Source organism: Mytilus trossulus, chromosome 4 (assembly GCF_036588685.1).
Source record: "Mytilus trossulus isolate FHL-02 chromosome 4, PNRI_Mtr1.1.1.hap1, whole genome shotgun sequence".
Lineage (NCBI taxonomy): Eukaryota > Metazoa > Mollusca > Bivalvia > Mytilida > Mytilidae > Mytilus > Mytilus trossulus.
This window is the reverse complement of record NC_086376.1, coordinates 25,892,135-25,918,582: the sequence shown is the minus strand read 5'-3', so window position 1 is coordinate 25,918,582 and position 26,448 is coordinate 25,892,135. Positions and strand designations below refer to the sequence as shown.

Here is a 26,448-nt window from a genome sequence, read left to right as displayed (position 1 = left end):
TATACCACATCTTTTTTTATATAGTATTCACTAACCATTCATCTATTCTTCTTTTGTTTTAAGTGAGGGGGAAATCATAGGACACACATTTGTTCTCGACTCTAATATAAAACGAGCTACTTGACCACCTAAAACCATAGGCGAATCTAGCCATTTCCCCTGTTGTGGGAAATTTTTGGTTGGTTATAGAGGGAATCTCTGAAGCTTACTTTTTTGTATTGGCGCTCTGTTAGAAACATTAATTTTCAAAAGTTATCTTTAAGAGAGGTTGAATGCTCACAAACATATCAAACCATGCCAAATAATTTGCTTGCATATCGCAAGTCTGTATGGATGCTTGCTGTTTAATTGTTACATCTGTTTTCCGTTTTGTCATTGATCACCCCCCCCCCCCCCCCCCTTTATGTTTTACAGTTTGTGACATTGCTAAACGCCGCCGTTCATTGACCTGTAATTTTAGTTACTATATAGGATAGTTTATTGACATGTCATCCAACATTAGGAAAGAAGCAGGCTGTGCTTATATGATTTCAAATCATGCCTTCATCGGTCAAGCTATGTTATTTTCACTATAAAGATTTGTTTTGATTCCTATACTTAATTAGATGGGTCTTGAATAAACTCATCATAGATACCAACAGAGACATATAATACAAGAATCTCTTGTATTATATGTCTCTGATACCAGGATTAAAATTTTATATTTACGCCAGACACGCGTTTCGTCTACATAAGACTCATCGGTGACGCTCGAATAATTTATTTTTTAAAAGGCCCCAAAAAAGTACGAAATTGAAGGGCATTCAAATTGAGGACCAAAAATTCCTAAAAGTTTTGCCAAATACAGATAAGGTCGTCTATTCCTATACAGATAAGATAATCTCTTCCTGAGGTAGAAAAGCCTTATTTTTTTCAAAAAATCAAGTTTTGTTAGCAGTAAAAGCATACTATTTAAATTTTTTACAAGTAAATGTATCACTCCCAACATTTGAGTTGTCAGGCCCAAAATCCTGGAGGCGCACCTGTCAAGACAGTGGCATATATATGAGGGTAGTAATGCCCTTTACCATCAGGCGTCAGACGGTCATTTTCGGCTACCGTTAGCGTCAAATTGATTAAAATTTTACCGTGATTTGTCAAAATATCTTTACCGTGATTCGTCATATAGGTCTAAAATTGATTTATCGTCTAATAGAACGTGCGCATTTTATCGTCATGCACCAAATTTTACCGTTATTCGTCATGAAGGTACCCCCATTACCATCCTCATATATAAACTATTGACGTCACGGACCTGGACTTCATGCGGACTGGTTTTTTCTTTTGTTTAAGTGCATGTAATTGAGAATGAAAATGAGGAATGTGTCTTTATTTTTGTTTTGCAAGGACCAGAGTTAGGATAGATAATATTTTAAAAGAGATACAAAAGACACCAAAAAAAAACACCAATCAAGCTCAAAGGTCGAAAAAAAAATTGACACATATGGGCAAAGATTCAACAACCCGACCGAAGAGCAGAAAACTCAATACATTCTGAGTGCGTTTTTTTGTTTTGTTTCATTTCATGCATTTCCCTATTCACGGTTCATTAAGCCGCTATCCATTTATTGGTTAATATATTTGGCGGGTAAATCTGTCGAGACCGGAAGTCATGATCTAACTCTGGAACTGCGAAAAAAATCTAAAACACCTATTTACCATTTAATAACTTGACTTTGTGGTTGGAAATTCATTATATTATCAGTCAGGTAAGTCTTATTCTTTCGCTATTGACACAAAATGGCCAAATCACTGTGTAATTTAATGTTAACCGATATTATGAATGTTTACTTGATGATCCTTGACTGACGAGAGCGAGTAAATATTCATATATATAATTATGATATACACCTCCTGTTTATGACTAGGTTATGTCTTATTGTTATCAGCCCTGATATTCATCTCAAGTCATAACTCCTGTCGATGAAAGTTAAATGATCAAATATGCGAAAATTAAAGATGCCATATTTAAATGAGCTAATATGGGAATCGAGTAGACCGGTATACATGTAAATGCTGATTATTTAAATTTTAAATTTTGTTTGACAGGTGGAGGACAACTCACCAAATGATTAACTATCCTTCATTTGAGTAATTTGGTAGTGCTAAAAACTAAATTTTCTTATTAAACTGAGTTTTTGTTAAAATGACACATTCATGAGATATGCTGCAAATTCTCCAAAAGATGATTATCCCTATCTTGATTTACTTGAAAAAGTTGTTCCATTTTCTATGAATTTGTGTAGTTTTTTCCTAATACATTGTAATAGCAGTATGAACATGATGAAATGATGAAATGATTAGTCAAATGAGGGATTGTTATGTATTTGGGGAGTATGACTTGAGATGAATATCTGGACAAATAGTGTATGAAGAACAGTCCCTCATTTTAGGGATATCGCTTATTTGGAGGGTTGTCCTGAACCTGTTTAACTGCATACTGTATGATAATGTAATGGAAGAAAGTCCATATACTGGTATACATAGATATAGAAAGATGTGGTGTGAGTGCCAATGAGACAACTCTCCATCCAAATAACAATTTAAAAAGTAAACCATTATAGGTTAAAGTACGGCCTTCAACACGGAGCCTTTGCTCACACCGAGCAACAAGCTATAAAGGGCCTCAAAATTTCTAGTGTAAAACCATTCAAAAGGGAAAACCAACGGTCTAATCTATATAAACAAAACGAGAAACGAGGGACACGTATATATTACATAAACAAACGACAGCTACTGTACATCAGATTCCTGACTTAGGAAAGGTGCAAACATATGCAGCGGGATTAAACGTTTTAATGGATTTAAACCTTCTCCCTTTTTCTGAAACAATAGCATAACATCACAACATAGAAAAACATACGATAAAGTATCAAATGGCAGACTTAACTCAATCAAAAAACGTATGATTACACAATGAACGATTAAATTTGATCTGTGATATCTGAATACAAATGCAGTTAATTAAATATTAGAGACAAACATTCATGACCAAAAAGCTAACAAACAAATTCAAACAAAGCCATGGCAGGACATCACTGCAATCAATCAAAATTCACTCTAGAAAAAAACCGGTTTTAAAAAAAAGATTTATAATCTTGAAGTTTATACAAATGTAGTAAGAATAAGTGAAAAATTTAAGATATTACAAATAATCAAGCTGGTGTGACAAGATCCATATAAATAAAAAATAACAAAAAGGCATTATAAACAGTATCAACAGGTCGAATTAACAAGAAAATACGATTTGAAAGTACTCGCAGTTACTGACAGCTAGTTAAAAGCCAAAACCAATTAATAATAAAAAAATCATGCATCAGAGACTAAAATCAACTAAAACATAACATTTGTATAAAGGAAAAAACAGGATAAACAGGAAATAAATTTTAACAAAATTTCCTTCTAGATACTAGTTTTTGATCATAACAAGTTTCTGTCCAAGTTTGATAGTAATCAAGGCTAGGAAGAAAGTTAAAAAAAAAATTAAAACTTTAAACACACAGTGCCAATGTACTTTTCTCTAATTTTTTGTGCCATTTTCACATTTCCTGACCGGTGTGAGAAAAATATTTCTCCTCACTAGTGAAAAATCTGTTCTCTGCAAATGATTGGTTGAAATCTAATTGTAATTGAATTTACTTGCTTTCTTCTGAATTTTCTTATTGTGATGTCACAAAAAAGGCGACAATGCCTGGTGACGTCACATCAAAAGTACTTTCCTCTAATCTCTCAAAAGGAAGGATAAAAATCATAAGAGAAACAGATTCCACCACTATAACTGATGTATAACGATATTCCTCCACTCTCGACAGTTAAATTTCAATTATTTAACGAAAACTAATCTAGGGTTCTGTTCTTTTAATACACAATATTTAAGACCCTACAACATATAATCTATAATACTAAAATTAAGAGGTCCAATTTGTCAGCCGTCATCTCGTGAAAACGACGAATCTAAGAATTCAACTTTATATACAACTTATATAGTACAAAGGTGTAGATTAAAAATTACACCTCTCCAGGCCCTTTTGTTTTCCACGTTATTAATATTGCCAATAATTAAGAAGTTCCGGGTCGAGTCCGATACCGATACCAATAGTATAATCACCTGTTACCTATTACCTTATCTGTACGTTCCGCATCTGACAGGGGCACCACCAAACAGTGTATGCAGGACTTATTTGCTATTTGTCATAACCACAGGGTTGAAACACTACTAAATTGTCAAATTGTTACCTATTGTAGTATTTTAATCAGTAAGACTTTCTAAGATAACAATACGAATACTAAAAATCTGGACTAAAAATAAGGCGTATAGGTAAAGTTTTCAATTTGTTAGCGGAAATGATCAGTGACGTAAAACAGCGAATCAAAGAATTCAACTTAATTTATAACTAATACAGGACAATGCTGTAGATTAAAAAATAGTCCATTCCAGGACCTTTTGTTTTTCAAATAATTAGTATTTATCATGACCAATAATTGATAAGTTCCAGTTCGACGGGTTCAAACAGAAAGATTTGAAAGCAGAGAAAACTGTGTATCTTATAATCGGCATGATTTTATCAGATGACAATACTAATACTAAAGTAAGGCTTGCGCATAGTTATATACTTTAATTCAGTCACTGACCCGCGATGTCACGGGTGTGTTCTAGTAACAAATAATAAATATTCACATCACAAGACAGTACATGTAACAAATGGGCAAAGGGGAATAACTACAATTCATATTTATTCCTTTGAATATCTATATGCTGAAATAAGTCCTTAAAGCACACAAATGTAACTCTTTGGTTAACTTTCCAATAAAATACTCATATGTATCTCATAATAATTGATGATTATATATATACATCTCAAATCTATTAATGAGTTGTCCATTTTATAAATATATTTGTAAATAAAGTAAACAAATTCTGACCAACATAGATATATTACATAAACTACACTTCACATAAACAGACAATTACTTGAGTAAAACATAGACAGGGCCAACCTTAAAAATATGTTTGTTTGCAGTTTTCCGACTGTACCTTCAGACTGAAGGGTCGGTAGGTAGGAAAAATATTTTATTTTATCAGCCAAAATACAGTTTAAACAAGCAGTTACACGTGCACTAAACCAAGTTTCTTGTGAAGAAAAAAAACCCATTTTGAAACAACAAACACTGGACATGCTGAAAACCAACATCAAATGAACAGGCATTTTCAGATAAAAAAACTTTTTAACCAAAACTGAAACTTTAACATAGTGTCATTATCCAATTTATGACATAAAATATGGTATAATTATTAAATACTGGAACATTTATAAACAAGGATTGTCAATATGACTAGAACTGTTTTAAAGAAATATATTCAGACAAGTATGCTTCTTGACTAGAATGTTTTCATGAGTAGAGTATTTTCATCAGAAAAATGTAAATATTATTATAGATTTATAAGACAATTATTAAAGAGTGTATTTTTAATAAAAAAAAAATAACCATTGAATCTTCCTCAATTGAAAAAAAGGCAACTTAAAAAAAAGTATTCAGACATCCGACTGTTTTCATATTTCTAACAATATTTAATTATATGTGATAAGGTTACACTTTTGCCAGGCTTTAAAGAAAACCAAAGAAATCTAAAGTTGGGGTGAAATCCATAGCACCCTATTAAAAGTAAATGGTCTGTATTGAATGCATAAAAAAAAATTGGCAGCATAGCTTCTTAGGACATGATTTAATTGAATTCACACAGGCCACACAGTTTGGGTATATTTAAAATTGTAAGGAAGAGAATACTTGCAATGAGTGGGGCAGCCCCCCTTATCCTAAAGGAGCATACTCATTGCAATCGAAGATAGATTTAATATAGAGAGAGTATATTTATTTTTCAAGCTAACCATTCATTTTCTCTACATCTTTGTGTAGTTAGGGTTGCTTCTTATTGATTTGGCATAATCTATATCCATTAACATTTTCAAATGTCAGAGCCCTTCCTCCATACAGGCGTGTTTACAGATATCCATGAAGATTTAAGTCACGGATGAGTGGTTTCATCTTTGTCCTCTTCGGAACGATTTGTAGAAAATATGCCATACTTCAAGCTGCTGTCGAATTATTTAACCACTGAAATTGGTTCCATAAAGTCAGGCTCCACAGATTCTGGACCCTATTTGTTTGAGACAGAATGGTTATCGTGTCAGTTATGAGTATCTGCTGCATCATCGTCAATGATATCATCACACATCATTACATGTGCCTGAATCTGTATAAACAGTTTACTAATAAACTTTTTTGTTTGTTATTTGTCTTAAAATTGACACGAGACGACAGCGTAAAGTACTCCTCCGAGACTTCATGGATACCTGTAAACAATTTCCATGTGCTTTATCATTAAATGGTCACATGAACGCTTGACGGGAAGCTAAGAAAATCCGTACTTGAAATGCGTAATTGACCCAGACTTTAAATCATTTCCCGAAAGGACCCAAAGTTCCGGATCGCGTCAATAGAGGTATTAAAAAAAATTTCTTCAAATTTAAAGCAATAAAATTTTCACAGTCGGGAGGATTTTCAAGGGTCGGTCGGTAAACTGCAAACAAACAATATTTTAATTTAAGCCCAGTACAGACATTACAAATAGATAACATAGAACGCAATGTTTACCATGTATATGGTACAAAGGTCAGTGTATTAGCTGGAAATATCACAGTGCTGTGACTATATTAAAATATGAGCACTACTCATATGACAACTTGACAAAGTATTAATCCATATCCTGAATAAATACAAATATAACATTCATAAGTCCAGTGGCAGGACTATCTCACCAATTAAATAAAATATACAACTACATCTAAAATATGTAGTTTCAGAGTTCTGTATTATTCAATTTCTAAAGTTTTCTGTCTTTTACTTTTATTGTAACTTTATATAATATTTGTACTAGAATGTTTTATATTAAAATGTTTAATATGACTTTGCGTTTTTTTAAAATGATTTAATCTTTTACTCTTTCATACTCCAAATATTCTTCCATTCAATTAATTTGATGAATTGTTTATATCTTTTGATATTCATGTTTGCAGACAAGTACTTCAACAATGAGAAAAGGTTAAAAAAAATTGAGGACAGAAAAAGCAGCAGAAAGTGAAAGACTTGAAGAAATATAGGGAATGTAAGTACGATTAAATGATTTTGCTGCTTGTGGCGTTTCCTTGAAGTAGCTCGTTTCCTCCAAATGAGATGACAGTCATGGATGTTTAGAAAAACATGCATGAAAAAATAGAAGAATAAGAAAGGGAAAAAGTCAAATTCACTTGGTCTACAACAAAGGAGCACTTTTGTTTATTTTATTCCAATTCTACCAAGGAGGACAAAAGTAAAGACTTGGAAGAAAAAAGGCAATGTAAGTAAACTGATTTAATAGAGATATGCTTGGTTGGCTTTTTCTATATATTAAAGTTATGTTAGTGAAAATGGGTTTGGTTTGCAAAATGAGGACATATTTGCAGTGTTTTATTTCAAATTTCAAATCAATATAGTGCAAATGTATCAGATTTTTTTTCAGTTTTTGGTATATTGAATGCATCGTGTTATATTGTAAAACAGCATAAACTTTTAATTAATTAAAACTGATTTAAACAGCTTGATCGAATAAAATATATTTTTCTCTTTTAATTTTCATAAAATTTTGACAAAATATTTTCTTTAATGACTCTGACAAAAATATAAAAATCTCAAATAAACTTATGCCACACACTTTATCAGAAAAAAATCATTTAATATATAGGAGTTTGACAAAGACTATTTTTTATCATTGAGAAGCTTAATATTACCTCAACTAAAGAATGTGATTAAAACGTTCAGCTGTTTTTTACAGAGTATATCTCCTTCATGTAATGAAGGCGTCAGACCACTAGTTACTCCCTCAAATTTAGAACATATGTAAAAGAAGGCCTACTCTAACACAAAACAGTGCTTTTGATGTCATTGTTTACTTTTAAAATTTAACCAACAAATTTGCAGAAATGAAACTTTTGGTGAAAGAAAAATGTGTTTCGACCAATTCATGCAACTTGAGCCAAAATTCACTTGTCTATCCGTTTGCATTAAATTTCAGCATAAATGCGCTCCACATTATACTCATTTAAGATTACCAGAAAACCAGACGTTATTTAAGGAGTACCTCTGTTTCTAAGGTCAGATGTACCACCTTAATAGTAGAATTTTGCAACAAAATATTTATCTTAATTATCTTAATTTGAAAACAATTTGCCATTGACAATACAAATATCAAATGATCATTTCAGAAATACATTGTGCTTCAAGTGCAAAGTCTTTTCTAACAATTAACAATTAACAATTTAATAACATAGTTGTTTTCTGAGCTAGTTCTGATTGGTCAGGTTTTATTGTGTTTCTTGCTTTTTTTCTATGGATAGTTCAGTGGTATCTTGTTTTTCAGGATATGGTGTGTGTTATTCAAAGGCATCTTTTTATGTAATTTTGAAATGATATACATTTGATATTTGATAGCAATTGAGATTGAAAAGACCAAACATTATAGTGCATTAAGGAGGTACATAACACTACAGGGAGATAACTCTGTAAAATCAGCTAAACGTTTTAATGATATTGTGTTGTTAGGGGAATGTTAAGCTTCTCAATGATCAAAATTAGTGTTTGTCAAACTGCTATATATACAGTCCGCCAAAAGTTAAGCACCACCCTATATTTAACATCAATGATATTTAACAACACCTTTTAATCTAAAAAACTCAAAAGTTAACTAAAAAGTGTTATTCTTTTGTTAAATTATGAGTCATAAACAAAATTTAGGTCAAATTTTAAAATGGTCTTTTTAAACTTTTGGTACTCTAAATTTATGTTTGAAATACTGTCAAAATTGCAACTTGTTAGGGCAACAAAAAGTTTCACTTTGACAATTTTTTTTCATTGTTAAACAAAATTTAATATGTGCACAATTAGCATAGCATAAAGTCAAAGGACCTGATAATGTCTACATGAAATTTCGCATCAATATCATGTGTATCCGCCCCGCTTCCGGTAAAGTTCTCTTACACAGCGTCTCATACAGTGGACCAGGCATCTCAAATTTGCAAGTGGAAATATCTGCCATTCCAAAACTATTGCTGCTCGTAACTCTTGGAGATTTTGCCAGCGGTTAAGATTTCATCCAATTGCATCCCACACATGCTCGATTGGGTTCATATCTGGAGACATGGCCGGCCAAAAGATACTGTCAATAGACTCTTGCTGCTTGTAAGCTGTCACAATTCTTGCTCTGTGCGGTCTGGCATTATTGTCCATGTACAGGGGACGATCAGCAAGTGGATGGCCATCAAAATGTGGAACAACAATGTCACGTAGCACTAAGTCCCTGTAAATCTGACCATTCATATTCCCTTGTAAGACATGCATATCCAGTTTACAACTTAACGAGAAACATCCCCACACCTTGACACCACCTGCACCAAAAGCATGAGTTGGAAAAATGTTCCTTTGGTTATAGGCGTCAACAATGTATTAGTTTGTGATTAGCTCAGTTTTATGGGGAACCACTAGTGGTATGTCAATGATAATTGGTATGCAGATGTATTACCATTGCCACATCTCATTGCCATGGAGATTATTTGGCTCCCCCCTCAGTCATGGTCTATTGACTTTGAATGGTTTGCTTACTTTACATGTATTAGTTTGTGATTAGGTCAATTTATGGGGATCCACTTGTGGTAGGTCATTGATATTTGGTTTGCAATTGTATTAGCATTAATTGGCACAATTCATTGCCAAAATTACAAAAAGGCGAGACATATCTCTGTGATAAGTTTATTAAAATAAAGTTGAATCAAAATCTATTTAACATATATGTATGTTGAAAATGTTACATAACCAATCTTTAAAATTAAAAATTGGATATTTTAAAGTTTCAGTTTTCAACAATTTCTTCAATATCCATATTGATTTAATGGCTGGTAATTTTCTTATTTATTTAAAAAAAAAAAGGCCATGTCACTTAAGTCCTTTCTTGTTAATTTTTGAATAAATTATTTTAAAGAAAATTCTTATTTAATGTCAAACCTTTTTGGTTGGTTAATGGGTTTTTATTGGTTTAGTCGTAGAACTTGTAAAAGATACTACTCTTTAAGCTATGAGAAATATAAAAAATATAATGTTATTTTTTTGGCTGAATCATTAATCAAAAGCAAATAGTGAAATAATAATTCCCTGTAAACAGACAGTATGGGTCAATTTTAAAAATGTTTTGATTTGTGTACATTAATCTGAATAATAATGACTTTCTTTTATTTCCAATTCTACCAAAGAAGACAGAAGATCGAAGCAACCCAAAGCGAAAGACTTGAAGAAATATAGGCAATGTAAGTAGGATTAAGTGATTTTGCTGTTTGTGGCGTTTCCTGGAAGTAGCTGGTTTATACCTCCAAATGGGACAACAGTCATGGATGTTGAGATGGCCTACGTCGCAGATTCGCGAGGACGGGCGGCTCGGATGTTCGCTAGCGACCTACGACAGCTACAGGCTTCCTGCCTATGCCTGTAGAAGGGGACTTTGAGATGTCATGCTGAAGTTTTCTGGAGATTATCTGGTTTCATTTTTGGGAAGCAGTCCACATGGAAAAATGATGCAGCCAAACTAAAGATACGCTCGATTGGTTCTTTCTAACCTCACTAGCTGTTATTAAGAAGCAGGAAAAATTGCAGAATAAGAGAGGGAAAATGTCAAATTTGCTTGGTCTTCAACAAAGAAACCCTTTTGTTTTATTGCTGTGCTTCATATACAAGTTGACAGACCAGTCCTTCAACAATGAGAAAATGTTTAAAAAAAATTGTGTATTAAAATGTTTTGATTTGTGTACATTAATCTGAATAATAATGACTTTCTTTTATTTCCAATTCTACCAAAGAAGACAGAAGATCGAAGCAACCCAAAGTGAAAGACTTGAAGAAATATAGGCCATGTAAGTAGGATTAAGTGATTTTGCTGTTTGTGGCGTTTCCTGGAAGTAGCTGGTTTATACCTCCAAATGGGACGACAGTCATGGATGTTGAGATGGCCTACGTCGCAGATTGAGAGGACAGACGGCTCGGATGTTCGCTAGCGACCTACGACAGCTACAGGCTTCCTGCCTATGCTTGTAGAAGGGGACTTTGAGATGTCATGCTGAAGTTTTCTGGAGATTATCTGGTTTCATTTTTGGGAAGCAGTCCACATGGAAAAATGATGCAGCCAAACTAAAGATATGCTCGATTGGTTCTTTCTAACCTCCCTGTTATTAAGAAGCAGGAAAAATTGCAGAATAAGAGAGGGAAAATGTCAAATTTGCTTGGTCTTCAACAAAGAAACCCTTTTGTTTTATTGCTGTGCTTCATATACAAGTTGACAGACCAGTCCTTCAACAATGAGAAAATGTTTAAAAAAAATTGTGTATTAAAATGTTTTGATTTGTGTACATTAATCTGAATAATAATGACTTTCTTTTATTTCCAATTCTACCAAAGAAGACAGAAGATCGAAGCAACCCAAAGTGAAAGACTTGAAGAAATATAGGCCATGTAAGTAGGATTAAGTGATTTTGCTGTTTGTGGCGTTTCCTAGAAGTAGCTGGTTTATACCTCCAAATGGGACGACAGTCATGGATGTTGAGATGGCCTACGTCGCAGATTCGCGAGGACAGGCGGCTCGGATGTTCGCTAGCGACCTACGACAGCTACAGGCTTCCTGCCTATGCTTGTAGAAGGGGACTTTGAGATGTCATGCTGAAGTTTTCTGGAGATTATCTGGTTTCATTTTTGGGAAGCAGTCCACATGGAAAAAGGATGCAGCCAAACTAAAGATACGCTCGATTGGTTCTTTCTAACCTCCCTGTTATTAAGAAGCAGGAAAAATTGAAGAATAAGAGAGGGAAAATGTCAAATTTGCTTGGTCTTCAACAAAGAAACCCTTTTGTTTTATTGCTGTGCTTCATATACAAGTTGACAGACCAGTCCTTCAACAATGAGAAAATGTTTAAAAAAAATTGTGTATTAAAATGTTTTGATTTGTGTACATTAATCTGAATAATAATGACTTTCTTTTATTTCCAATTCTACCAAAGAAGACAGAAGATCGAAGCAACCCAAAGTGAAAGACTTGAAGAAATATAGGCCATGTAAGTAGGATTAAGTGATTTTGCTGTTTGTGGCGTTTCCTGGAAGTAGCTGGTTTATACCTCCAAATGGGACGACAGTCATGGATGTTGAGATGGCCTACGTCGCAGATTCGCGAGGACGGGCGGCTCGGATGTTCGCTAGCGACCTACGACAGCTACAGGCTTCCTGCCTATGCCTGTAGAAGGGGACTTTGAGATGTCATGCTGAAGTTTTCTGGAGATTATCTGGTTTCATTTTTGGGAAGCAGTCCACATGGAAAAATGATGCAGCCAAACTAAAGATACGCTCGATTGGTTCTTTCTAACCTCCCTGTTATTAAGAAGCAGGAAAAATTGAAGAATAAGAGAGGGAAAATTTCAAATTTGCTTGGTCTTCAACAAAGAAACCCTTTTGTTTTATTGCTGTGCTTCATATACAAGTTGACAGACCAGTCCTTCAACAATGAGAAAATGTTTAAAAAAAATTGTGTATTAAAATGTTTTGATTTGTGTACATTAATCTGAATAATAATGACTTTCTTTTATTTCCAATTCTACCAAAGAAGACAGAAGATCGAAGCAACCCAAAGTGAAAGACTTGAAGAAATATAGGCCATGTAAGTAGGATTAAGTGATTTTGCTGTTTGTGGCATTTCCTGGAAGTAGCTGGTTTATACCTCCAAATGGGACGACAGTCATGGATGTTGAGATGGCCTACGACGCAGATTCGCGAGGACGGGCGGCTCGGATGTTCGCTAGCGACCTACGACAGCTACAGGCTTCCTGCCTATGCCTGTAGAAGGGGACTTTGAGATGTCATGCTGAAGTTTTCTGGAGATTATCTGGTTTCATTTTTGGGAAGCAGTCCACATGGAAAAATGATGCAGCCAAAGTAAAGATATGCTCGATTGGTTCTTTCTAACCTCCCTGTTATTAAGAAGCAGGAAAAATTGAAGAATAAGAGAGGGAAAATGTCAAATTTGCTTGGTCTTCAACAAAGAAACCCTTTTGTTTTATTGCTGTGCTTCATATACAAGTTGACAGACCAGTCCTTCAACAATGAGAAAATGTTTAAAAAAAATTGTGTATTAAAATGTTTTGATTTGTGTACATTAATCTGAATAATAATGACTTTCTTTTATTTCCAATTCTACCAAAGAAGACAGAAGATCGAAGTAATCCAAAGTGAAAGACTTGAAGAAATATAGGCCATGTAAGTAGGATTAAGTGATTTTGCTGTTTGTGGCGTTTCCTAGAAGTAGCTTGTTTATACCTCCAAATGGGACGACAGTCATGGATGTTGAGATGGCCTACGTCGCAGATTCGCGAGGACAGGCGGCTCGGATGTTCGCTAGCGACTTTGTAACGACAGCTACAGGCTTCCTGCCTATGCTTGTAGAAGGGGACTTTGAGATGTCATGCTGAAGTTTTCTGGAGATTATCTGGTTTCATTTTTGGGAAGCAGTCCACATGGAAAAATGATGCAGCCAAACTAAAGATACGCTCGATTGGTTCTTTCTAACCTCCCTGTTATTAAGAAGCAGGAAAAATTGAAGAATAAGAGAGGGAAAATGTCAAATTTGCTTGGTCTTCAACAAAGAAACCCTTTTGTTTTATTGCTGTGCTTCATATACAAGTTGACAGACCAGTCCTTCAACAATGAGAAAATGTTTAAAAAAAATTGTGTATTAAAATGTTTTGATTTGTGTACATTAATCTGAATAATAATGACTTTCTTTTATTTCCAATTCTACCAAAGAAGACAGAAGATCGAAGCAACCCAAAGTGAAAGACTTGAAGAAATATAGGCCATGTAAGTAGGATTAAGTGATTTTGCTGTTTGTGGCGTTTCCTGGAAGTAGCTGGTTTATACCTCCAAATGGGACGACAGTCATGGATGTTGAGATGGCCTACGTCGCAGATTCGCGAGGACGGGCGGCTCAGATGTTCGCTAGCGACCTACGACAGCTACAGGCTTCCTGCCTATGCCTGTAGAAGGGGACTTTGAGATGTCATGCTGAAGTTTTCTGGAGATTATCTGGTTTCATTTTTGGGAAGCAGTCCACATGGAAAAATGATGCAGCCAAACTAAAGATACGCTCGATTGGTTCTTTCTAACCTCCCTGTTATTAAGAAGCAGGAAAAATTGAAGAATAAGAGAGGGAAAATGTCAAATTTGCTTGGTCTTCAACAAAGAAACCCTTTTGTTTTATTGCTGTGCTTCATATACAAGTTGACAGACCAGTCCTTCAACAATGAGAAAATGTTTAAAAAAAATTGTGTATTAAAATGTTTTGATTTGTGTACATTAATCTGAATAATAATGACTTTCTTTTATTTCCAATTCTACCAAAGAAGACAGAAGATCGAAGCAACCCAAAGTGAAAGACTTGAAGAAATATAGGCCATGTAAGTAGGATTAAGTGATTTTGCTGTTTGTGGCGTTTCCTGGAAGTAGCTGGTTTATACCTCCAAATGGGACGACAGTCATGGATGTTGAGATGGCCTACGTCGCAGATTCGCGAGGACGGGCGGCTCAGATGTTCGCTAGCGACCTACGACAGCTACAGGCTTCCTGCCTATGCCTGTAGAAGGGGACTTTGAGATGTCATGCTGAAGTTTTCTGGAGATTATCTGGTTTCATTTTTGGGAAGCAGTCCACATGGAAAAATGATGCAGCCAAACTAAAGATACGCTCGATTGGTTCTTTCTAACCTCCCTGTTATTAAGAAGCAGGAAAAATTGAAGAATAAGAGAGGGAAAATGTCAAATTGGCTTGGTCTTCAACAAAGAAACCCTTTTGTTTTATTGCTGTGCTTCATATACAAGTTGACAGACCAGTCCTTCAACAATGAGAAAATGTTTAAAAAAAATTGTGTATTAAAATGTTTTGATTTGTGTACATTAATCTGAATAATAATGACTTTCTTTTATTTCCAATTCTACCAAAGAAGACAGAAGATCGAAGTAATCCAAAGTGAAAGACTTGAAGAAATATAGGCCATATAAGTAGGATTAAGTGATTTTGCTGTTTGTGGCGTTTCCTAGAAGTAGCTTGTTTATACCTCCAAATGGGACGACAGTCATGGATGTTGAGATGGCCTACGTCGCAGATTCACGAGGACAGGCGGCTCGGATGTTCGCTAGCGACTTTGTAACGACAGCTACAGGCTTCCTGCCTATGCTTGTAGAAGGGGACTTTGAGATGTCATGCTGAAGTTTTCTGGAGATTATCTGGTTTCATTTTTGGGAAGCAGTCCACATGGAAAAATGATGCAGCCAAACTAAAGATACGCTCGATTGGTTCTTTCTAACCTCCCTGTTATTAAGAAGCAGGAAAAATTGAAGAATAAGAGAGGGAAAATGTCAAATTTGCTTGGTCTTCAACAAAGAAACCCTTTTGTTTTATTGCTGTGCTTCATATACAAGTTGACAGACCAGTCCTTCAACAATGAGAAAATGTTTAAAAAAAATTGTGTATTAAAATGTTTTGATTTGTGTACATTAATCTGAATAATAATGACTTTCTTTTATTTCCAATTCTACCAAAGAAGACAGAAGATCGAAGCAACCCAAAGTGAAAGACTTGAAGAAATATAGGCCATGTAAGTAGGATTAAGTGATTTTGCTGTTTGTGGCGTTTCCTGGAAGTAGCTGGTTTATACCTCCAAATGGGACGACAGTCATGGATGTTGAGATGGCCTACGTCGCAGATTCGCGAGGACGGGCGGCTCAGATGTTCGCTAGCGACCTACGACAGCTACAGGCTTCCTGCCTATGCCTGTAGAAGGGGACTTTGAGATGTCATGCTGAAGTTTTCTGGAGATTATCTGGTTTCATTTTTGGGAAGCAGTCCACATGGAAAAATGATGCAGCCAAACTAAAGATACGCTCGATTGGTTCTTTCTAACCTCCCTGTTATTAAGAAGCAGGAAAAATTGAAGAATAAGAGAGGGAAAATGTCAAATTTGCTTGGTCTTCAACAAAGAAACCCTTTTGTTTTATTGCTGTGCTTCATATACAAGTTGACAGACCAGTCCTTCAACAATGAGAAAATGTTTAAAAAAAATTGTGTATTAAAATGTTTTGATTTGTGTACATTAATCTGAATAATAATGACTTTCTTTTATTTCCAATTCTACCAAAGAAGACAGAAGATCGAAGCAACCCAAAGTGAAAGACTTGAAGAAATATAGGCCATGTAAGTAGGATTAAGTGATTTTGCTGTTTGTGGCGTTTCCTGGAAGTAGCTGGTTTATACCTCCAAATGGGACGACAGTCATGGATGTTGAGATGGCCTACGTCGCAGATTCGCGAGGACGGGCGGCTCGGATGTTCGCTAGCGACCTACGACAGCTACAGGCTTCCTGCCTATGCCTGTAGAAGGGGACTTTGAGATGTCATGCTGAAGTTTTCTGGAGATTATCTGGTTTCATTTTTGGGAAGCAGTCCACATGGAAAAATGATGCAGCCAAACTAAAGATACGCTCGATTGGTTCTTTCTAACCTCCCTGTTATTAAGAAGCAGGAAAAATTGAAGAATAAGAGAGGGAAAATGTCAAATTTGCTTGGTCTTCAACAAAGAAACCCTTTTGTTTTATTGCTGTGCTTCATATACAAGTTGACAGACCAGTCCTTCAACAATGAGAAAATGTTTAAAAAAAATTGTGTATTAAAATGTTTTGATTTGTGTACATTAATCTGAATACTAATGACTTTCTTTTTTTCCAATTCTACCAAAGAAGACAGAAGATCGAAGCAATCCAAAGTGAAAGACTTGAAGAAATATAGGCCATGTAAGTAGGATTAAGTGATTTTGCTGTTTGTGGCGTTTCCTGGAAGTAGCTGGTTTATACCTCCAAATGGGACGACAGTCATGGATGTTGAGATGGCCTACGTCGCAGATTCGCGAGGACGGGCGGCTCGGATGTTCGCTAGCGACCTACGACAGCTACAGGCTTCCTGCCTATGCCTGTAGAAGGGGACTTTGAGATGTCATGCTGAAGTTTTCTGGAGATTATCTGGTTTCATTTTTGGGAAGCAGTCCACATGGAAAAATGATGCAGCCAAACTAAAGATACGCTCGATTGGTTCTTTCTAACCTCCCTGTTATTAAGAAGCAGGAAAAATTGAAGAATAAGAGAGGGAAAATGTCAAATTTGCTTGGTCTTCAACAAAGAAACCCTTTTGTTTTATTGCTGTGCTTCATATACAAGTTGACAGACCAGTCCTTCAACAATGAGAAAATGTTTAAAAAAAATTGTGTATTAAAATGTTTTGATTTGTGTACATTAATCTGAATAATAATGACTTTCTTTTATTTCCAATTCTACCAAAGAAGACAGAAGATCGAAGCAACCCAAAGTGAAAGACTTGAAGAAATATAGGCCATGTAAGTAGGATTAAGTGATTTTGCTGTTTGTGGCGTTTCCTGGAAGTAGCTGGTTTATACCTCCAAATGGGACGACAGTCATGGATGTTGAGATGGCCTACGTCGCAGATTCGCGAGGACGGGCGGCTCGGATGTTCGCTAGCGACCTACGACAGCTACAGGCTTCCTGCCTATGCCTGTAGAAGGGGACTTTGAGATGTCATGCTGAAGTTTTCTGGAGATTATCTGGTTTCATTTTTGGGAAGCAGTCCACATGGAAAAATGATGCAGCCAAACTAAAGATACGCTCGATTGGTTCTTTCTAACCTCCCTGTTATTAAGAAGCAGGAAAAATTGAAGAATAAGAGAGGGAAAATGTCAAATTTGCTTGGTCTTCAACAAAGAAACCCTTTTGTTTTATTGCTGTGCTTCATATACAAGTTGACAGACCAGTCCTTCAACAATGAGAAAATGTTTTAAAAAAATTGTGTATTAAAATGTTTTGATTTGTGTACATTAATCTGAATAATAATGACTTTCTTTTTTTCCAATTCTACCATAGAAGACAGAAGATCGAAGCAATCCAAAGTGAAAGACTTGAAGAAATATAGGCCATGTAAGTAGGATTAAGTGATTTTGCTGTTTGTGGCGTTTCCTAGAAGTAGCTGGTTTATACCTCCAAATGGGACGACAGTCATGGATGTTGAGATGGCCTACGTCGCAGATTCGCGAGGACAGGCGGCTCGGATGTTCGCTAGCGACCTACGACAGCTACAGGCTTCCTGCCTATGCTTGTAGAAGGGGACTTTGAGATGTCATGCTGAAGTTTTCTGGAGATTATCTGGTTTCATTTTTGGGAAGCAGTCCACATGGAAAAATGATGCAGCCAAACTAAAGATACGCTCGATTGGTTCTTTCTAACCTCCCTGTTATTAAGAAGCAGGAAAAATTGAAGAATAAGAGAGGGAAAATGTCAAATTTGCTTGGTCTTCAACAAAGAAACCCTTTTGTTTTATTGCTGTGCTTCATATACAAGTTGACAGACCAGTCCTTCAACAATGAGAAAATGTTTAAAAAAAATTGTGTATTAAAATGTTTTGATTTGTGTACATTAATCTGAATAATAATGACTTTCTTTTATTTCCAAAAAACAGGCATGAAAAAATAGAAAAATAAGAAAGGGAAATAGTCAAATTCACTTGGTCTACAACAAAGGAGCACTTTTGTTAATTTTATTCCTATTCTACCAATGAGGACAGAAGAAGCAGCTAAAGATTTTTCTTTGGTTACATCTTCTGACATCAGATTCGGACTTTTCTTGAATTGAATTTTAAATGTGCGTATTGTTATGCATTTACTTTTCTACATGGCTAGAGGTATAGGGGGAGGGTTGAGATCTCATAAACATGTTTAACCCCGCCGCATTTTTGTGCCTGTCCCAAGTCAGGAGCCTCTGGCCTTTGTTAGTCTTGTTTTTTTTTTTATTTTAGTTTCTTGTGTCCAATTTTGAAATTAGTATGGCGTTCATTATCACTGAACTAGTATATAATTGTTTAGGTGCCAGCTGAAGGACGCCTCCGGGTGCGGGAAATTCTTGCTACATTGAAGACCTGTTGGTGACCTTCTGCTCAGTGCTGGTGTTTTTTATATGGTCGGGTTGTTGTCTCTTTGACACATTCCCCATTTCCATTCTCAATTTTATTGGAAGAAAAAAGGCAATGTAAGTAAACTGATTTAATTAATAGAGATATGCTTGGTTGGCTTTTTCTATATTTTACAGTTATGTTAGTGAAAATTGGTTTGGTTTGCAAAATGAGGACATATTTGCAGTGTTTTATTTCAAATTTAAAATCAATATAGTGCAAATGTATTAGATTTTTTTTCAGTTTTTGGTATATTGAATGCATCATGTTATATTGTAAAACAGCATAAACTTTTAATTAATTAAAACTGATTTAAACAGCTTGATCGAATAAAATAAATTTTTCTCTTTTAATTTTTATAAAATTTTGACAAAATATTTTCTTTTATGACTCTTTGACAAAAATATAAAAATCTCAAAAAACTTATGCCACACACTTTATCAGAAAAATTTCATTTAATATATAGGAGTTTGACAAAGACTATTTTTTATCATTGAGAAGCTTAATATTACCTCACCTAAAGAATGTGATTAAAATGTTCAGCTGTTTTTTACAGAGTAAATCTCCTTCGTTTAATGAAGGCGTCAGACCACTAGTTACTCCCTCAAATTTTAAAACATATGTAAAAGAAGGCCTACTCGAACACAAAACAGTGCTTTTGATGTCATTGTTAACTTCTAAAATTTAACCAACAAATTTGCAGAAATGAAACTTTGGGTGAAAGAGAAATGTGTTTCGACCAATTCATGCAACTTGAGCCAAAATTCACTTGTCTATTAGTTTGCATTAAATTTCAGCATAAATGCGCTCCACATTATACTCATTTAAGATTACCAGAAAACCAGACGTTATTTAAGGAGCACCTCTGTTTCTAAGGTCAAATGTACCACCTTAATAGTAGAATTTTGCAACAGAATATTTATCTTAATTTGAAAACAATTTGCCATTGACAATACAAATATCAAATGATCATTTCAGAAATACATTGTGCTTCAAGTGCAAAGTCTTTTCTAACAATTAACAATTAACAATTAACATAGTTGTTTTCTGAGCTAGTTCTGATTGGTCAGGTTTTATTGTCTGTTTCTTGCTTTTGTTCTATGGATAGTTCAGTGGTATCTTGTTTTTCAGGATATGGTGTGTGTTATTCAAAGGCATCTTTTTATGTAATTTTGAAATGATATACATTTGATATTTGATAGGAATTGAGATTGAAAAGACCAAATATTATAGTGCATTAAGGTGGTACCTAAACTGGTCCGTCATTCTTTCTACAGCTTCACACCGAAGGAATAAGTTGGAGCTTTTGTCACCTTGTCATTAATTGGACGAGTCTTACAAATTCAACAATTTGCTAATAAAATTGGCCATTTAAAGTCATAGGAAATTGACCTAGCTCAAATGTTAATACTGGGATGCCGCAAAATAATCAAGTATCTGTTAATTAATTCCATGATGGTAGCGCAGATGAATGACCAACGAGCTTCTTAACATGCTCTTGACAAACTGAGCTGTTATCTTTCAGTCCCTTAAGAACTAAGTAGGGTTATAAATATGATAATTTCTGTTTGAATTTCTATCAGTATAATACATAAACAAACATAGCACATGATGTACACACTAAGTCTTGTCAAATTATTAAATCCTGTGGTCAGAATTATGACCACTGGATTTAGGCCATACCTGTTGTCAGTGTAGCAATAAGTGAACACAACAGGGGTCCTGTTTAGGTGGTACCTTATACTACAGGGAGATAACTGTGTAGAATCAGCTAAAGGTTTTAATGACGTGTTGTTAAGGGAATATTAAGCTTCTCAATGATCTAAATAAGGGTTTGTCAAACAGCTATATGTATAACCAGTGTAATCTTTCTGATAAAAAAGGTTGGTTCAAATTTTTTTGAAATTTTTAAATTTTTTGTCATAGGGTCAAAGTAAATACTTTGTCAAATAGTTATCAAAAGTACCAGGATTATAATTTTATACGCCAGACGCGCGTTTCGTCTACATAAGACTCATCAGTGACGCTCAGATCAAAATAGTTAAAAAGCCAAACAAATACAAAGTTGAAGAGCATTGAGGACCCAAAATTCCAAAAAGTTGTGCCAAATACGGCTAAGGTAATCTACTCCTGGGGTAAGAAAATCCTTAGTTTTTTGAAAAATACCAAGTTTTTTAAAAACAGAAAATTTAAAAAAAAAAAATGACCATATAAGTGATATTCATGTCAACACCAAAGTGCTGACTACTGGGCTGGTGATACCCTCGGGGACGAAACGTCCACCAGCAGTGGCATCAAAACTTTATGAAAATTCAACAAGCCAAATTAATTTTAGTGAAGGTGTAAGCTTTTAATTTTGTTTATAATTTTCAAAATAAAGTTAAAAAAACCATTTTGAATCAAAATCTATTTAACAATGTTGAAAATGTTACAAACCAATCATTTAAATTAAAAATTTGAAGAAAAAATGTTTGTTTTAAAAGTGAGGCTTTAAATTTTAAAGTTTCACTGTTTTCAAGAATTTCTCCAATATTCAAGCTAAAGGCTGGTAATCTTCTTATTTATCTAAAAAAAAAGGTAAGATAAGATGAGATAATTTTTTTTAACCAATCATGGTGCCCAAAATTTGACCTATACAATCAAATGAATGAATTACAAAATAAAGCACAGAAATGATTAGAATGATTAAAGTACAGTTAGACAACAAAAAAACAAAATACAAAAAGAACACATGAATACACATTTACACTAATTAACCTGATATAAACCAAGTTATTGACAAAACATAGTTGTTATGGGTGCCACTGTGACCTGGAGAAATTACATAATTCTTTATAGAACTAGGTCTATGGGAGACAACTCCTGATCAATTTTATTTCCTATATATATCTATATATATTTTTCTTCTTTTTTTTTTCTATTTTTGTCAATAGTCCTTTCTTTTCATGTTTGAATTAATTATTTTTAAGGAAATTCATATTCAATGTCAAACCTTTTTGGTTGTTTGGTTGTTTTTTTTTATTGGTTTAGTCATAGAATTTAAAATAGATTCTACTCTTAAATTAATTTCAAATCCAAAGTTTAAAGTGAACTATTTCATTTTTACTTTCAATTTGGGGGAGGGGAATGGAGGGACACATTCTCCATTCATTTGTTTAATATTTAGCATTTCTATGTTTTAAGGGAGATAACTAACTCATCATTAAAATAAGTTAACCACAACAATTAGGAAATGTGTTAAATTACCATACAAACCATTGTTGGTTTTCTAATTTGAATGGTTTAACAATAGTAAGTTTTTATGCCCTTTATATCTTGTTCCATCGGATCCAAGGCTCAGTGTTGAAGGCCGTACCTTGACCTATAATGGTTTACTTTTATAAATTGTTATTTGGATTGAGAGTTGTCTCATTGGCACTCATACCACATCTTCCTATACCCATCATAAGTTTGATAATCAAAAGAAGAAATTTGATAGTTTTGAATACATTTTGTACTCTGGTCTTTTAAAGAGCATATATTTTTTTCAGAGCATAATCTATATATATTTCCTCATTGGAATCTTTATTTGAGTCATTTTAAAATTATTGCAAAATATTTTGTAATGTGGTTTTTAGATATGTATTTGACTTTAATGTTAATTTTGTTGACACTGTCTCTATATTTGTAGAAGACGCAATCATTTCATGGCTATACGTGATGATGACTATGTAGCACTATTTTATATCTAAGAGCGGTATTTTTCAATTAATGTTATTAGGACAGAATAAAAGAGGTATTGTATACGACTATTCTTTCAAATTTAAGAAATGGTAGATGATTTATTTTAAACAATTAAATTTTGCTGTGGGGGCCTTGGTGGCAGAGTGGTTTCTTCTGTAATCACTAGCTACTCAACACTGATGTGAGTTTGAACCTGCTCTTGTGGGTGCACGACAGTAAATAGACTCCAATTTTAATTGACTATAGGGTTGCAAGTTTCATTATCAAAGGTCAGTGGTTTTCTCGTGGATCTCCTGCTGCCCCCACCAATAAAAACTGGTCACCACGAAAAATCACAAAAGTAGTGTAAAAACACTAACAATCAATCAATTAATCAATATGTCTGTGCATTTTTTGTTGTTGTCTTGTCTTGAAACATTTAGAAAGACAATTGACAAAATTAATTGATTTTTAGCTTTTCCCATCACTTTGCATCCGGCGTCCGTCGTCCGTCCTTGTTAACTTTTACAAAAATCTTCTCCTCTGAAACTACTGGGCCAAATTGAACCAAACTTGGCCACAATCATCATTGGGGTATCTAGTTTAAAAAATGTGTGGCGTGACCCGGTCAACCAGCCAAGATGGCCGCCACGGCTAAAAATAGAACATAGGGGTAAAATGCAGTTTTTGGCTTATAACTCAAAAACCAAAGCATTTAGAGTAAATCTGACATGGGGTAAAAATGTTTATCAGGTCAAGATCTATCTGCCCTGAAATTTTCAGACGAATAGGACAACCCGTTGTTGGGTTGCTGTCCCTGAATTTGTAATTTTGAGGAAATTTTGCTGTTTTGGGGTATTATCTTGAATATTATTAAAGATAGAGATAAACTGTAAACAGCAAATATGTTCAGCAAAGTAAGATTTACAAATAAGTCAACATGACCGAAATGGTCAGTTGACCCCTTTAGGAGTTATTGCCCTTTATAGTCAATTTTTAACCATTTTTCGTAAATCTTAGTTTTCTTTTACAAAAATCTTCTCCTCTGACACAACTGGGCCAAACTAGGCAACAATCATCTTTGGGGTATCTTGTTTTAAAAATGTGTTCGGTGACCCGGCCATCAAATCAAGATGGCCGCAACAGCTTAAAATAGAACATAGGGGTAAAATGCAGTTTTTGGCTTATAACTCAAATACCAAAGCATTTAGAGCAAATCTGATATGGGGTAAATTTTTTATCAGATGAAGATCTATCTGCTCTATAATTTTCAGATAAATCTGACAACCCATTGTTGGGTTGCTGTCCCTGAATTGGTAATTTTAAGGAAATTTTGCTGTTTTTGGTTATTATCTTGAATATTATTATAATTAGAGATAAACTGTTAACAGCAATAATGTTCAGCAAAGTAAGATTTACAAATAAGTCAACATGAACGAAATGGTCAATTGACCCACTAAGGAGTAATTGTCCTTTATAGTCAATTTTTAACAATTTTCATAAAATTTGTAAATTTTATTAACATTTTCCACTGAAACTACTGGGCCAAGTTTATTATAGATAGAGATAATTGTAAGCAGCAAGACTGTTTAGTAAAGTAAGATTTACAAACACATCACCATCACTAAAACACAATTTTGTCATGAATCCATCAGCTTCCTTTGTTTAATATTCACATAGACCAAGGTGAGCGACACAGGCTCTTTAGAGCCTCTAGAAAGAGCCTCTAGTTTATTTTAAATTTCATATCACCCACATGTTACTATTAATTAAATGTATCATACAAATTCCTTTCATAATTGGTGATGTGTTTCGATTGTTGTGGTATTGAGTCCTAGCAAATTTCATAGCAGGTTGAAATTAAGGGGAGGTAATATCCCTGTTGAACTACTCATTATTTGATATTTTATGCATAAAATATTTAAAAGATATTGGATAATTCATGCATGAAATATTAAAAAGGTATTGGATAATAAATTGGGAGCATAATCTTTATGTTGCGTAGTTATTTGGTTTAGTTAAAAAAAGGTCAAAAACTGAAGCTGTCAAACGGGAATTTAGAACCCCTTTCTATAGAATTGTCAATATTTTGAGTTACAGCTGTTTGGTATTATTTCTCCTAAGGCCAATTAAAATTAATTGATAGATTTTCATCCAAGCCCGCCCTGATTTTTTTTAATTTGAAAAATTTACAATTTCTGGATTTTGTTCATTTCCGTTACCGATAACTGTCAATAATTTTGATTCAATCAGAACATCGTTTCATTTTGTCCACCATCAGCCAACCTTTATCCACCTGCATTTCATTTTGGTTTTGTATTTCTTCAAGAAATCTAACTTAAGGTGGTATGGGTGTCTTTCGCCATCTTGGATTGTAAAAAACAGAGAATCTAAGGTCCATATTTTCTATCAAGTTAGCAAAATTTGATGCAGGAATGCAGATTTTTAATGTGAATTTTCATTGAAAAAAAACAATTTATAAGAATATAACTTATAAATATTAATATTTTCACAAGTGTAGATCATTTTTGGTTGTTTTTTTAATATTTTCAAATTTGCAATTTAAGGGGAGGTAACTCTAAAACAGTGCATTTTCTGAAGGACTCTTCATGAAATTTTCCTATTTGTCTTTTAGTCGGAAAAAACGTACGGTGACCCTATCTTTTCTTTTGATATTCTCAAAGCATTGTATGAAAGCAATCTTTTCCTAATTTATTTTACAATTCTATCATTTTGTTTAGTTTCTATTCACAAAATGTTGTTTTTTCCTGCATAATCCATACAAAATTTGTCATTTTGTCACAACCTGTAGCTTGAGAAAATGCACGGTGACCTATCATTTTCATAATATTTTTGAACATATATCAATAGATACTATATTTTGACAAAATATGAACAAATTCTATCATTTTTATTTTAGACTCCCATACCACCTTAAATGATTAAGACGACATATTCTGTGCTCTAACATGACAACCTCATCTACCAAGAATTTAGATTGATTACGAGAAGGGCATGAAATATTCGGATTACGAGTAAAACGCTAAATTTGCATTTTGCATATGCACCAATCCTAATATTTTCAACACTGTTTGAGTTTTCATATCATTATGTACTTATACAACTTGTGTTGCATACCAATGCATTTGCTTCATTTTCTGGGGACTACAAATCATCGCTTAGAAAGCAACGTTCTAGATGATAATTTTTAAGGGTAGAAGAAATTGTGGTTTACAAACAATTTTTTTCAAATTTTAAAAATATAAGATATGTTTTAACCCACATCTGGTACTTAATACATAATATTATAATTTGATCCAATAAATCATCATGATTGGAAAAAAGATATTATTGTGAAGAAAGAAATAAAACATTTTTGTGACATTACAGTTATTTAAATGGACTGGATTTTGATATCATGAAACCCAATGTTGAAAAGCACTTCAAAACAGCTTGAAATCAATATCAGCTCTAAGAAAGATGGTTAGAAAGATCTTCAACCAAGTCTGAGGCTTAATCATGAACTAAATCA

General features: G+C 34.1%; 1 long non-coding RNA gene across 1 annotated transcript; it reads left to right on the top strand.

Moving 5' to 3' along the window:
• The first annotated feature begins 1,630 nt into the window (after nt 1-1,630).
• LOC134714955 (uncharacterized) lies at nt 1,631-26,445 on the top strand. Its single transcript, XR_010106595.1, has 3 exons — nt 1,631-1,748; nt 7,116-7,435; nt 26,307-26,445. It is a non-coding gene; the product is annotated as an uncharacterized LOC134714955 (long non-coding RNA).
• Nucleotides 26,446-26,448: the final 3 nt, after the last annotated feature.